This window comes from Antechinus flavipes, chromosome 6 (genome assembly GCF_016432865.1).
Source record: "Antechinus flavipes isolate AdamAnt ecotype Samford, QLD, Australia chromosome 6, AdamAnt_v2, whole genome shotgun sequence".
NCBI lineage: Eukaryota > Metazoa > Chordata > Mammalia > Dasyuromorphia > Dasyuridae > Antechinus > Antechinus flavipes.
Genome location: NC_067403.1, coordinates 149467084 through 149480591, shown reverse-complemented (window position 1 = coordinate 149480591; position 13508 = coordinate 149467084). Strand labels below are relative to the sequence as shown.

The window sequence follows — 13508 nt, the reverse complement described above, 5'->3', positions numbered from 1 at the left end:
TATGTAGAAAATAACTTCTCTATCATCTTGCTGACCATATGATTCTTATTTTTGAGTTATTAGTTTGTACATACCATTGTTTTTTACCTTTTTTGTGATTAGTCTTTGAATAAAAATATGTTTATGTAATTTAATTGTACAATTATAATACTTTGGTTACTTTTTATGAAAAAAAGAAAAAAGCTTCTAAGGTCATTCCTAATTTATCTAATGTCAGCTGAAAGGTTTATTTTTTTTTTCTGGGGTATGGAAATTTTGTAAAATGTACTTATGTAGAATCACTGTCACCCTTTAACTATTTGACTCCTAACTGGTGGCTCTAATTTTAAAAAATAAATTGACTTTGATGGCTATAAATAGAAGAACCTTTTTAGTCATCTGCTTTTGAAAGTGGTTTAATAATTCCATGCTGAGTTTCCTTTCAGCAGATTTAATGAAAACCAGCATGATATTATAGCTGCCAGTATTAGACTCTGTTATAATCTTCATGTGTTTCATGGTGAGAAAGATTAGAATAGCAACTCATAAACTCATATCAATGATTCCATATTCTTTGTCTGAGGTAAAAAGTGACACAAGTCTTTACCAACAATTCTTCTTCCTCTGAAGGGGGCCCCTCTTTTTCTTGCTCACTATCATGATGCCTTGGAACAAGGAACTGTTAAATAGCAGTTTTCTACTCTTCTTCCTGCCTTATTATGGATGTCAATATTCAGCTTCTCTGGGGCATTCAGGCAGGAAATAAGGATTTGATTTGCAACCTACTGTGGATATTTTTTTTTTTGGCTAATACAAGAATAGCATATGCTTATATCAATGCTATTATTTCTTGATTTTCATAGAGATGAATAATATGTAATAATATTTTAAGTATAAAAATGATTTCTATTTTAAAAATTTAACTATTCCATGAGAAGTTTCTTTTAGAAATAATACCATTCCATCACTCGAATTTCTTGATTGACCAAGTTAAGTCCTCCATCACTGGGAGAGTTGTTTAACAAATTTGTGGGCATATTTTTGAGAGACAGTGTCAGATTGTTTGGATAATCATTTGATTGAAAAAAGAGCCCTTAACAAAGTGCCAGTTCAGTAAAAGAAATTTTTCTATTTTTAATCCAGACAATATAAGTTTTATTGTGGATTCTGTTTTTTTTTTTTTCTCCCATTTCACTCACATTTTGTTTTCAACATTCCATTTCCAATTTAGGAAGTATTCCTAGATCATAGGATTTAGAATGGAAAGGTTTTTTTTAGAGATCTCATCTTCCAGGTAATACTTAAATGTGATTAGAAATCCTCATCCAGAAATGCTAAATGCTCTGCTGTGTTAAGAGCCATTGAATTTTTTCTTTTTAATTCTTGTTTTTCTTTCTTTCTTTCTTTCTTTCTTTCTTTCTTTCTTTCTTTCTTTCTTTCTTTCTTTCTTTCTTTCTTTCTTTCTTTCTTTCTTTCTTTCTTTATTTCTTTCTTTCTTTTTGTAATTTTTGATGATAACAGCAGTTAGTTGAAAAACTAGTTAGTGAAATTGGAATTGCAATGGACTGCTCTTTCTATTCTCCTTCCTTGTTTGTTGACTCACTTTAGTGAGATAGTTTACTTATGAATCAGTCTCTCTGGAAAAAGTGAACTTTTTGAAAACTAAAAGCAATTCTTCCCAAACTAGAGAGAGTCTTGTCCCTGTTTTAAAAAGCTCAGCATAGACATGAGAAGCAAAAAAGAAAAACTGAAGTGATTTTATTTTCATAGATGACCATACCCTTTCTACTTGTCTGATATTTTGAACTCTGGTGGGAAGAAATACGAAGGAAAGCAATAAAAAATGTAATGAAGATTCAGATGGACATGTCCACAGGTATACCACAATTTCACCTTTATGTCTTTCTTCTTCAAATTGGAAAATGCATAAGTCTCACTGTATGAGTTGTCCCCACTACTGAAGGAGACAGCAAGATAGAGTGGGAAGATGATTAGATTTGGAGGTAGAACATCTACCAGGAAATTCTGCTTTTTCTACTTAAACTCCATGAAGTCTTTTGCAAGGCACTTATTTTCAAGGCTGAAGGACTATCTACTTCTTAGGAAAGAGATATGTCAAGGAAATTCATGCTTCCTTTGAGGACCTTTCCAATCTTAAAAAAAACAAACCTTAATTTTTTTAAAACATCCATTTTATTTTCAAGTATTTCTCTCTTCTTAGAAGATTATCCTTTCTAAAAAGAAAAATAAAATCAGTAAGAATTAACTAATACATAAATTGAATCTGATATACAATATTATACTGTCCTCCTGATATCCTTACCCCTACTTCAGCAAAGAATGGGAAATGTTTCTTTTTTTTCAGGGCAAAACTTGACCATTATAATTATATACCATTTATTTTTATTTTCCCATGATCATTTAAAAGGTTGCATTCATTCTTCTACTTTTCTTATTCTAATTTTATCACTGTTCTTCAATTCATATAAGTTTTCTCATAAATTTCTGTATTGTAATATTTATCATACCTTATATTAGAGTGAAATTCCATTAAATTCATGCACCACAATTTGTTTAGCCATTCCTCTGTTGATGGGAATCTTATATTCTTTTCAATTCTTTTTTTTTTTTAAAATGCTGCTTTAAATATTTTGCTGCCTGTGGGTCTCTTCCAGCTTTGAGACATTAATTTTTACACTGGAGAAATGATTAGATTTTTGATCAGACTAGATGGTTTCAAATTCTAGTTCTATAACTTACTTGATATGACTTCGGCCAAGCTGCTTCATCTCTCTGGGCTTTGTTTTCTTTTTCCTTAAAATAAAAGCATTGAATTAGATTTATTTTCATCTTTAAACATGGAAATGATGACAATGCCATTTATAGACACTTCAGTGTTTGCAAGACAATTTATAAATATTGTTTTAGTTGAGCCTTCTGACAACCCTGGGAAGTTGATGCTATTATTATCATCTATATTTTGCAGCTGAGGAAACAGATAAACAGGGACCTGCCCAAGAGTCACACAGCTAGTAAATGTCAGAGGAATGAGGTGTTGAAGGAAGCCTGGCCCCTCTGGTGGGAGGGTGTGCCAGACCCCTCTCTGTGTCCATCTGGATGACACTCACTCACCACTGGCTCTCAAAAGTTGTAATATGTAGCACCACAACATGATAAGAACATCTCGGCAGACTGGCTAAACCAGATTGAGGGGAACTGACAGATCTCAAACCCATTAGTGAGTTAGGGGATGTATAACTCAACCAAGCATATGAAGGGACTGTGGGAACAATTTGTTCCAACAGCAGTGAAAGTGCCAGAAGCAGGCCTTGGAGTTTGGCCAGATTTTGAAGACACCAAAGTCATCTGATGAATCCCAAGATCATATGTTGAGTCCCAAGGTCATCCACTGCATCCCAGAGCGCCATCAGTCATCCTGACTTTTGTTTTGCCACTGGACTTTGATGACTCTGGAAGAGAGAGTGAAGCATCAGTCTTATTTAAGTCCAATTCATGTGCAAACTAAGACATCAATCTGTGATGTCATCGGTCTGAACAAAAACAACAAACATCTGAGGGCAGAAAGTTTAATTTTAAGACCAGCACCCTGTCCATTGTGCCAACTAACTCTGCCCAACTTCTATAACTTTTTGGTACTTTTATCCTCAACTCACCCAAAAAGCACTTTCTCAGAACAATCCTGTGTACTTTGTTATAGTCAAAACTATTGATTTGTGGTGAAATAATAAACACCTCGGGCCTAAAGAGCAAAAGTAGAGATGAAAACCAAGAAAGGACCTTTCTCACCATATTCAAGTTCTTATTCTCTGTCTGAATCTCTCTTTTTCCATTCTCTCTTTTCTCACTGGAAAGGCCCAGAGATATTACTTGTATTTAAAGGACAGAAAATACCTCTCTCTAGTTAAATTTTCTGTGATGCATAGCAAGGGAAGCCAGACCTGAGGGTCTGCTAGCCAGACCTGAGGGTCTGCTTCCCTCATATCAGAGGGAATTGTCCTGGGAAACATGCTGGAGTAGAAGTTGGCATCAACATTCCTGAATTTGTATTCTGGTTTCTGCCTATTTTTAGGGTAGTGTTGAATGACTTTAACTTTCTGAGCTCTGTCTTCACATTTTAGAAAGGTTGGAAATAATATTTTTATCTCCTACTTCATCAGACTGCTGTGAGGAAAATTCTTTTTCAGCCATAGCAATGATAGGCCTATGTGGGATATTACTATTCTCCATTAATCCCTGATAGTAACAATGGCAATCAGAATATTCAGTTTTGGTTGAACAACTTCAACCACATTTTCCAGAGCTGTTTTTCTTTATATTCCTAGCTTTTGTTCTCTATAATAGAAAAAAAAATATGTGTGCTGTCAATTTAATTCAGTTATCTTTCTTTGAAAATAATGTAGTTAATCACATTAACACGATAATATTAAGAAGTAAATTTTGTGAAAATAAATTCAAGAGTTTAGGATTTGAGGTGGGGGAACATAAAGGGTTAAATGGAGGCTGAAGATAGCAGAATGAAGGGCGAGTGATCAACTCCACTCACTGTATTTTTTTCTAATAGTAATTTGCACTCTGAGGTATAGAGAGGACAGGTGAGAGTGAGAAAGAAAGAAAGTCTGGAGTGGTTAGTGACTGGGGTGATAGTGAGGCTTCAAGGAGATAATGGATGTATAGCATCTTGCAAACCTTAAAATGACATTTAAATGTCAATTACTAAGATCATAATAATTGTAAATATCTTGATGAACCTCAGTCTGGTGAAGACTTCGTTCTCTGAGCTTTTTCCTGTACTCCTGCTGAGCTCAAGCAGTGTTTATTGAGCAATAGAGGGAAATGTGCTTTCCAGGGGGAAAAAAAATTGTGCACACATACTTTCAAGTTTAATCTGTATTTTTAACACTTTATTTAGTCTAGAAAATCAATAAAACAAGTCTAGCCCTACTTTGTAGTAGTTATTGATTTTCTAGGTGTAAATGCAGTGGAAATTTAACAATTAAATTTCTCAGGCTGGAATTAACTCTAGCATCTCTGTTTAAGCATGCGATACCTGAGATAGATCTAAGTTTATACGCAAAAGATATATGGTGAATATCCCTGAATATTTTATGTGAATTCAAGTGAAAATTTCTGTATTGATCACCTGGAAATAAAAAAATGGGCATATCACTAGGGTACTGAATTGAGATGCATACATTTGGAATTTATTTCACCTGTAATGGAAAATATGGGGCCTTATTTTACTAAGATGGACTTAGGTATATAGGAACTATATAGAAGAAGTAGAATGAATTTTTAAAAATGTGTGGTTATCAGTGGAAAATGGAGAGCATGGAGTTCTTTAACTGTGTGAAAATACCATGAAGGTTGGCTGATAAATTAGCATGCTAATGAAACCTAAAAATCTCTTAGTAGATTATTTTGGAGGATTGCAAAATACTTTGAAATCCTAGCATTGAAACTAAAAAGAAAAAATGTTCCATTAAAAGTTTAATATTATTTTTATTTTCTGTATATGAAAAGGAAAAATATTTTAAGTTAAAAATGAGGTACTGGATTCTGTTTCATTGTAGTTATCGTTTCTTGAAAAAATTTGCATAATTTGCTATCACATTCCGTATTATCTTTCTTTTGATTTTTCTGAAATGTATGTTTATTTTTAATTGCACACAACACAGTTGGTTCAAAGCAAAGACCATTTATTGAAATAGCATAGTAAGAAATGTAGCAACAATTTTTTTTGCCTATTTGTGTGCTGATCTAGGTAATCCAAAGCAGTATATATATATCACACACACATACACATTTTGCTGAGACAATTGGGGTTAAGTGACTTGCCCAGGGTCACACATAGCTAAGAGGTGTTAAGTGTCTGAGGTCAAATTTGAACTCAGGTCCTCCTGATTTCAGGGCTCTATCCACTGCACCACCTGGCTGCCCTTAGGATTATATTTAATGTATTTTTAAAATGGCCAAAAATATAGGCACAAGAAATTCAAAACATTTTTTAAATTCAAGATAAAATATCAGAGCATATATTTTGTTAAATAGATCAAAATAAGAAATCTAAAGAATCTCCTTTATTACTGGAATAGCTAATTTGTCTAGTATGTGCTGATCACCAAAGAAAATCTTAAAATTTTCTCAAGGATTGAGAGTCAAAACAAAGCTAGCTTTTGACACTGAAAGACTTTCTTCAATACTGTTTACTTTCACCACTTGTAAGTCATAGGTAGAATAGAATTTGCAAAATGTGTTTATCACTTTCATAAACTTCATGGATAATGTAGGAAAAATTTTCAAAAAAGGTAAAACAATCCTCTAACCATTAGGACACAAATGAAACAGATTGCAATTCTAATGATAAACATCTTTAAGAACTTTCTAATTACTTAAGAATATGTTTTTTATTTTTAGAAAATTAGTTTGCTCATTGTAATGGATCCATATCCTAATTTAGGAATACATTTAACATTGCTGCTTAATTACAAAATTAACATTAACAGTGGATTAAAAATTATAAGCTTTCTCATTTGAATAATTCACTAGGGTTTAAGGTCTTTCATAGACCTTTGATTGGCTGTACATAAAAATTTCACAGCCTAAACATTTGTCAATAGTTCACCAACATGCAGTGAAAATGTGTGATCACATCTGTTTCTTCATATTTAAACTCAATGAACACACTTAGGGGGCATTTAGTCTACTGATGTTCAGATGATTTAATTAGTTAAGTTCCAATAATGTGTTCATGGGAAGATAGAGTTCTTAGCATATGCATGTGATTAGAGTGCAGGCACAGTAGTATAATTATTTTTGATAGTTTGCTACAGTGTCATAGATGAGCTATGTATATTTAATGCACTTTAATTTTAATTTACACAGAATTTCTCTTTTTATCTTGTATTTAAATTGTTTTCTATATTGCTTTTCTAGTTAATATATAATTGGAATACACTGTCATTTTTATTATTTAGATACTTTTATTTTTATTGATTTATTTACTTTTATCCTTCTAAATTTCTGCTTTGACAAACTGTTTTTAGTGTGACATTTGAAAGGCTGTGAAAGCTATGATCAAAAAGAAAAAAAATAAAATGACATTATAGGAAAAACTCTTAGTAAACAGATATAAGAAAATTGTGAAGCTACTGATAATGAAGATATTTTCCTTACTGGATTCTTACTATGTACATGTAAATCCTAATTTCTGTCCTCTAATACAATTATTTCTAAGTGTTGTTTCTTGCTTTCATAATTCCAGAACATCTTTCAGAAATAAAGGGGGAGTATTCCACTGGCACAAACATGGGCAGCCTTGGACTGAATTTGATATATATGCTATTGGTATGTCCTTTCTCTGCATTATCTGTGATCAGTGACATTTCCTACAGAGACCAAAGAGAAAGCACTTGGGAGTCTGATATTTTAGACCACTTCCTGCACAACCTTCACTGAGTTCCTGCTTCTACATCCCCTACTCCTAGGCATATTCTAAAGTTCTGTCATTTAACATCAGCTGAAGAACAGTAGTACTTGCCTTAACCTCAGAATGGGGGGAATGTCAAACAACCTCTCACACAGTTTTACCTGTGCGTTCCTTTTACCATGGGGTCCTCTCCATTTGTCTTTATCTGTGTCTTGTCACTGGACTCATTTGGCTCTGGAAGAGAGAATGAAGCTGGTGACTTTGCTCAACCTTGCCTCACTTAAATTCAGTTCACTTGCAAGTGGAGATATCACCTTCCTAATATCATTAATCCTCTTCAAGAAGGACAAACAACAACTACCTATTACCATAAGCTGCTTTCTTTATTGCTGAAATAAAAATTTAGCTTGATGTTGGTTTTTCTAAGTTTTAATAGAGACAATGTTAATTTTTTTTTATCTCTTCTAGCAAGTTTTAATTTCTTTGGAGAACAATTCTCAGAAAAAAGAGATATGGTAGGAATATATGGTCAGAACTTAAACGTTATGGTCCTAAGGAATTAGGAATGTAGAATGATCTCTGAGATAAAAGGGGATCAAATACATTTTGGAATATAATAGAAAAAACTGCATTCATAATAAAAGTTAAAGTTATAGAAAGTAATAATTATTTTTATTTCAATTTTAATATATTAGAAGTAAAACATTGCAAACATAAAATTTTTTTTTTTTTTTTTTTGCAAACCCCTTTCTAACTTCATGTGGAGTAGCATGGTTTCATATATGACTATTTGGGAAATCTTTTCTTCTAAGTTTTCTTCAGATCCTATTTTAGTTGGAAATAGATTTCATGTGATAATTGTCATTAAGGCAAGCATGGCATTATTTATTAATCCAGCAATAATACTACAAATTTATACTCCAATGAGATCAAAGAAAGAGAAAAGGGACGCATATGTACAATTATATCAGCTCTTCTCATTGTAATAAAGAATTGGAAACTGAGGGAATTCCCATTAACTGGAAAATGGTTGTATAAGTTAGAGCATATAGATGTAATACTATTTTGCAGTAAGAAGCAATGATGATTGAAAAGATTGAAAATTTTGCTATCTAGAGTCCCTCTATGACTTCTGTCAGTAATAGCATTCTAAGGAGTTTCATGCATCACCTCCTTATATAAGATATTAAGCATTTTAACTTTGTTTAGTCCCTTATGATTTCATACTTATATTTACCTTTTAATATTTTTCTTGAATCATATGTTGTATGTCAAATTTTCTATTTAGCTCTGATCTTTGCATTAGAAATACTTAAAAGTTCCCAATTTCATTAAAGGTCTTCTTTTCCCCCCTATAGCATTATATGCATTGTTGTTATGTAAGTTATTCTTGATTGTCTTCTGGAGTATCATATTCTAAAATTTCCACCCTTTTATGGTAGTGACTTCTAAAATTTATGTGATCCTTTGATATGTAAATTCTTGCTTTTTGACAGCTTGTAATATTTTTTCTTTGGTCTGAAAGCTCTGGATTTTGACTATAATATTCCTGAGAGTTTTTGTTTGACATCTTTGCTCTAGAGTTTCATAGTATTTAAATTGGTTTCTTCTGAAGCTTGAGAAGCTTCCATCCTGGGCTAAAAGCAAGAACAAAGTTCCATCCTGGGCTAAAAGCAAGAACAAAGTTTTCTGCTATGCTTCTGGGACCAGAGCAGCATAGCTACTTTCTAATCTTGTTTCTTGTTCTGTACTCAGGTAGGATCCATCACATCCCTTTCTCCTACCATTCCTATGTGCTTATTTCCTCTCAACCTGGGTCACAATTGTGTAGCAGGTAACAACTCTGCTAGATGGCACCCATTTCTGCATCTTGTGTTAATTCAAGGACTTTTTGACATCTCTTCCTGCCCAGATACTCATTTTTCTAGTGCCCAGTCTGGCTCCCTTTCAGTCCCTGGGTGCTGTAATGCTCTGTTTGTGATACACTTATCACCAGATCTGTCCCTGTTGCCAACAAACCTCTCTTTATTTCATGTTAATGTACACTCACCTGTAAATAAAGACTACTGTGACTTTCTCTAGGAATTCATTTGGGTACATTTTCTAGATCTTTGTGAAGTATTAGGGAGCAAAATTATATATCCTATTACTCTACCCCTGTTGTTTGGATTCATATTTATTCCTTGGACTTTTATTGACATCTTGACTTAGTCTGATCTTTGTCTATATTTAGATTATCCAGGAAATATTAACATATTAAGTTATTAATTCATTATATGTATATTCCATGTAACATTGTTTTTCTTCTTTGACTAGTATATTTCTTAGATAATAATCTATAATCATTACTTTTTTCTTTTTTTACTCTTTTTCATTGTTTTTATCTTTATTTAGCTTCCACAAAATATGTAGCACAATTTAGCATAATAAATAATCAAATATTTTTTGTAGACATTATAAATATGTCTCACATTTATTTATGGCTTTGTCAAATATTTGTAGATGCTACTATAATTAACAGAGAAAAATTCATCTTAAAATGCCCCTGAATTTGTAGCATATTTTGGTCATTGTGTATTTTTTATTTATTTTTTTTTATTGTAACATTTCATTTCACTTTTATTTGCACTGTCGTATTTACTCTCGTGCCATAAGCTTTTGCTTCTTCAATTTCTTTTGGGATATCTTTTTCTTTTGAGCAACTTCCTCTTCTGGTTTAGGAACAATTTGTTCCTTTTCAGTAAATCTCAATGTGGCAAGGAGAACTCATGTATGGGTTGATTCGACTATGAGCCCTATAAGTACGCCGTCACATTTTGGGGGCCTTGTTAACCTGAATATGCTCAAGGACAAGAGAATCCACATCCAGACCCTTCAGTTCTGCATTACTCTCTGCATTTTTAAGCATATGCAGCAAGAACTCAGCACTCTTTTTGGGCCACTGACCTTGTGGCCAACCCCATTGCTTAGCCTGAGCACACCTGCCAACTCCACCATTATAACGGCGGAAAGGCACACATTGTTTTTTCAATGTGACATCTTACAAATACTTGGTAGCTTTTCTGATATGCATGCCCTTGATAGCTTGGGCTGTTTCCCGGTTATTCTTGAAATGGACCCGGAGATTTGAGCCCCTTGATTTGCATGATTTTGTGGGATTCTCTGGATCAAGAGAATACCTCACCATTTTAATTGATTACCTAGGACGGCTCAAGGGAAGAGGAAGAGCAAAGGCTTTCGGGAGCCTTGAAGAAAACTCGTCTATCTGGCGAGAGTTCTAGTTCCGGAACGAGAGGGTTGGAGGCGTGGTGGGGGAAGGAGGAAGAGGAGGAGGGAGGAGCAAGGGCCATTGTGTATTTTTTAAAAAGGATCAGTGGCTTTTATTTCTTACACCATGATCATTTCCAAACATAACTCCCATCCCTATGAAGTTAGTCAGCTGATGAGCATTTTTATGGAGCACTGTGATAAAAATTGAACACATAAAGAATGGAAAAAGAAAGTATTTGCTTAGAGGAACTCAAATATGTGGAGATGGCTGGAAAATAACTATGTGCAAGCAAGCCTTATAGAGAATAAATGACATATGTAAAATAAAATTTTTTTTTCTGGGGTAGTAGAGAAGGTGGAAATTCAGAAAGGTGGTCCTTGAGCAGAGTTTTGAACAGAAGTAGAAATCTTAAAAGTTAGAGGGAAGAAGGGGAACATTCTAGGTATAGGAAATCTCCAGTAACTGAGATTAGAGGGAGTTCAGAAGCCAATTTCCTTATTTTACAATTGATGGAACTGAAGCCCAGGGAAATTTAGTGATTTGGCCAAGATAAATGCAGCATCATGTCAGGATTGTAGAGTGTGGGAAGGGACATAATGTAAAATAAGTTTGAAAAGTTAATATTTGGGCAGATTGTGAACAGTTTTAAAAGCCAAAAAGAAGAGCTTATATTCATTTTAGAGGCAATAAAGAGCGTTTAAAATTGCCAACTAAGTCATTGATTGTGGGTCCAGAAGTAGTTGATTCCTCTCTGAACTCTGCTTCTGACCCTATATTTCTTGTTTTTATCATGCTCCAGTAACTGTTCTTCTCCAGACTTCTTCCCCTGGTAGATCATTCTGTTCCTGAAGTCCCTACTCTTGATTGGTGAGTTATTCTTGGAGTCTTTAGTTTGTAGATATGGTTAAGCTTTCATTGTTTTCCATACTTTATTTCTGACCTAGATTCCTTTCTCCACCATCCCCCTTGGTGTACCTTCTCTCTCCTCATTCAATTTTCGGCTTCCTTTTATGTTTTATTTTCTCCCACTAGAATGTCAGTTCCTCAAGGGCAGGAACTATTTTTCTTTTTGCTTATATTTGTATTCTCAGCATTTAATATGGGGCCTGATACATAATAAACACTTAATAAATTCTTGATGACTGACTACTGGCCAAGTAATACTTTAAGTAATTGTATCATCATGATGATTTTTTGGGATTCATAGTGATCCAAGAAGCAGGCATCCCTACAAAGTGACTCTCAGTTCTCTGGTATTCTTACTTCTATCCTGTTGAAGATGGATTTGCAGAAAAGGAGATAGAGTGTAATAAAACACTTTTTTTTGCGCTATCTTCAATTGTTGATTCTCTTAATGGGTGATAATGTACATAATTCTAAAGAAAAAAGAATTCCTTTTTGATAGTACAATTGTCCAAATCGTCCAAATGAATTCCATGTAAAAATATTTACTTTTTAAAATAATATTTATTTTATTCTGGACTGAAATACCAAGTAAAATGAGCATTTTCATATGCAAAGTAGAATAGAATAAGGAGGTGTAAATGAAACTACAAATCTCTATTACATAATACTTGACCCTCTTTTTAGACATCATAAATTCAAAATATAAATTTAAAACTGTTTTGCTTGTCTGTGTTTCCTTCTGTGCATTTGAAAGAGATACTTCAACAATCCTCTTTTCTTTCTTTCTTTTTTTTTTTTTTTAAAGATACTCTATTGCTAATCTCCCTCATTTCTACAAGTGAAGAAAAAGAAAAAAAGATTCTTGGAACAACTGTGCAGATCAAACAAAAAAAAATCCCCACATTAGCCTTATTTAAAAATTTTGTCTCTGTTTCTTGAGGCCATCTCTCTTCTCTGTCATCTGGTGTGTAGCATGGTTAATGTCTTGTCTTCTAGAATCATGAAGAGCTCCTTTAAAAATTCCTCAATATAAGGGTTCCTTGCCTTTTTCTTTAATTCCTTTGGGGGTACAGGTTAAGTAGTGGTAATATTGGATCAAAAGGTATCCATAATATCACTAATGACTTCTAGATGTGGCCTTCAATTTGCTATTTAGAATGTTTAGACAAATTCACAATTCTATAACAATGTTTTAGATAATTATCATTTTGCTTTTTGTCATTTTTGTCACTTTGATAGATATGAGGTAGAATGCCAGACTCATTTTAATTTGCATTTTCTAATAGTCATATTTTATATATTTTGAGTCATATAGTTGTTGGTAACTTGGAAATTCTCCTTTGAGAACTGCTTGTTTATATTATAGATGATATTGTACTAAATTGCATTAAATCCTAGAATACTAGAAAGCCTTTGCCATGAAATCCAATATGATGTTAGAATGTTTTATCTGTTCATACTGGGAAAACAAAACATATAAAACATACATTTTGCCAACATACAACTTTATAGATAGCCTAGTTATATGCATATCTTAGACATACTATGTAGCTGGACTATGAAGTAGGCCCAGGGAGTAGTAGATAATAGGAAAAAATCAAGTTGAATTGCTTTAAGAAACTGTTCAGTACATTGAGTAATCCTCAAATGTCTTACTGTACCAAATTCACACTTCTTTAATTTTTAATAGGTTTTTTCTTCTCATGTTATGGCATGGCCAAAAAAATCATTAATCACCAAAAATTCATCAAAGCAAAATGGAAACTTGCATGACATTTATAACCTCATCACTTTATAGCATAAAAAATGAAACAAAATCAATGTTAATTGATACATGACAGAAAAATTGTGAAATATAAATGTAATATTCCATAAGAAACCACAAAGGTGAAGAATTTAGAAAAA

General features: G+C 33.1%; 1 protein-coding gene and 1 pseudogene across 2 annotated transcripts in view; one reads left to right on the top strand and one right to left on the bottom strand.

The window, feature by feature from the left end:
* STPG2 (sperm tail PG-rich repeat containing 2) overlaps positions 1-13508 on the top strand; it is a 686155-nt gene that overhangs the window by 216609 nt on the left and 456038 nt on the right. The window lies entirely within an intron of this gene.
* LOC127542067 (60S ribosomal protein L17-like) lies at positions 10033-10701 on the bottom strand (annotated as a pseudogene).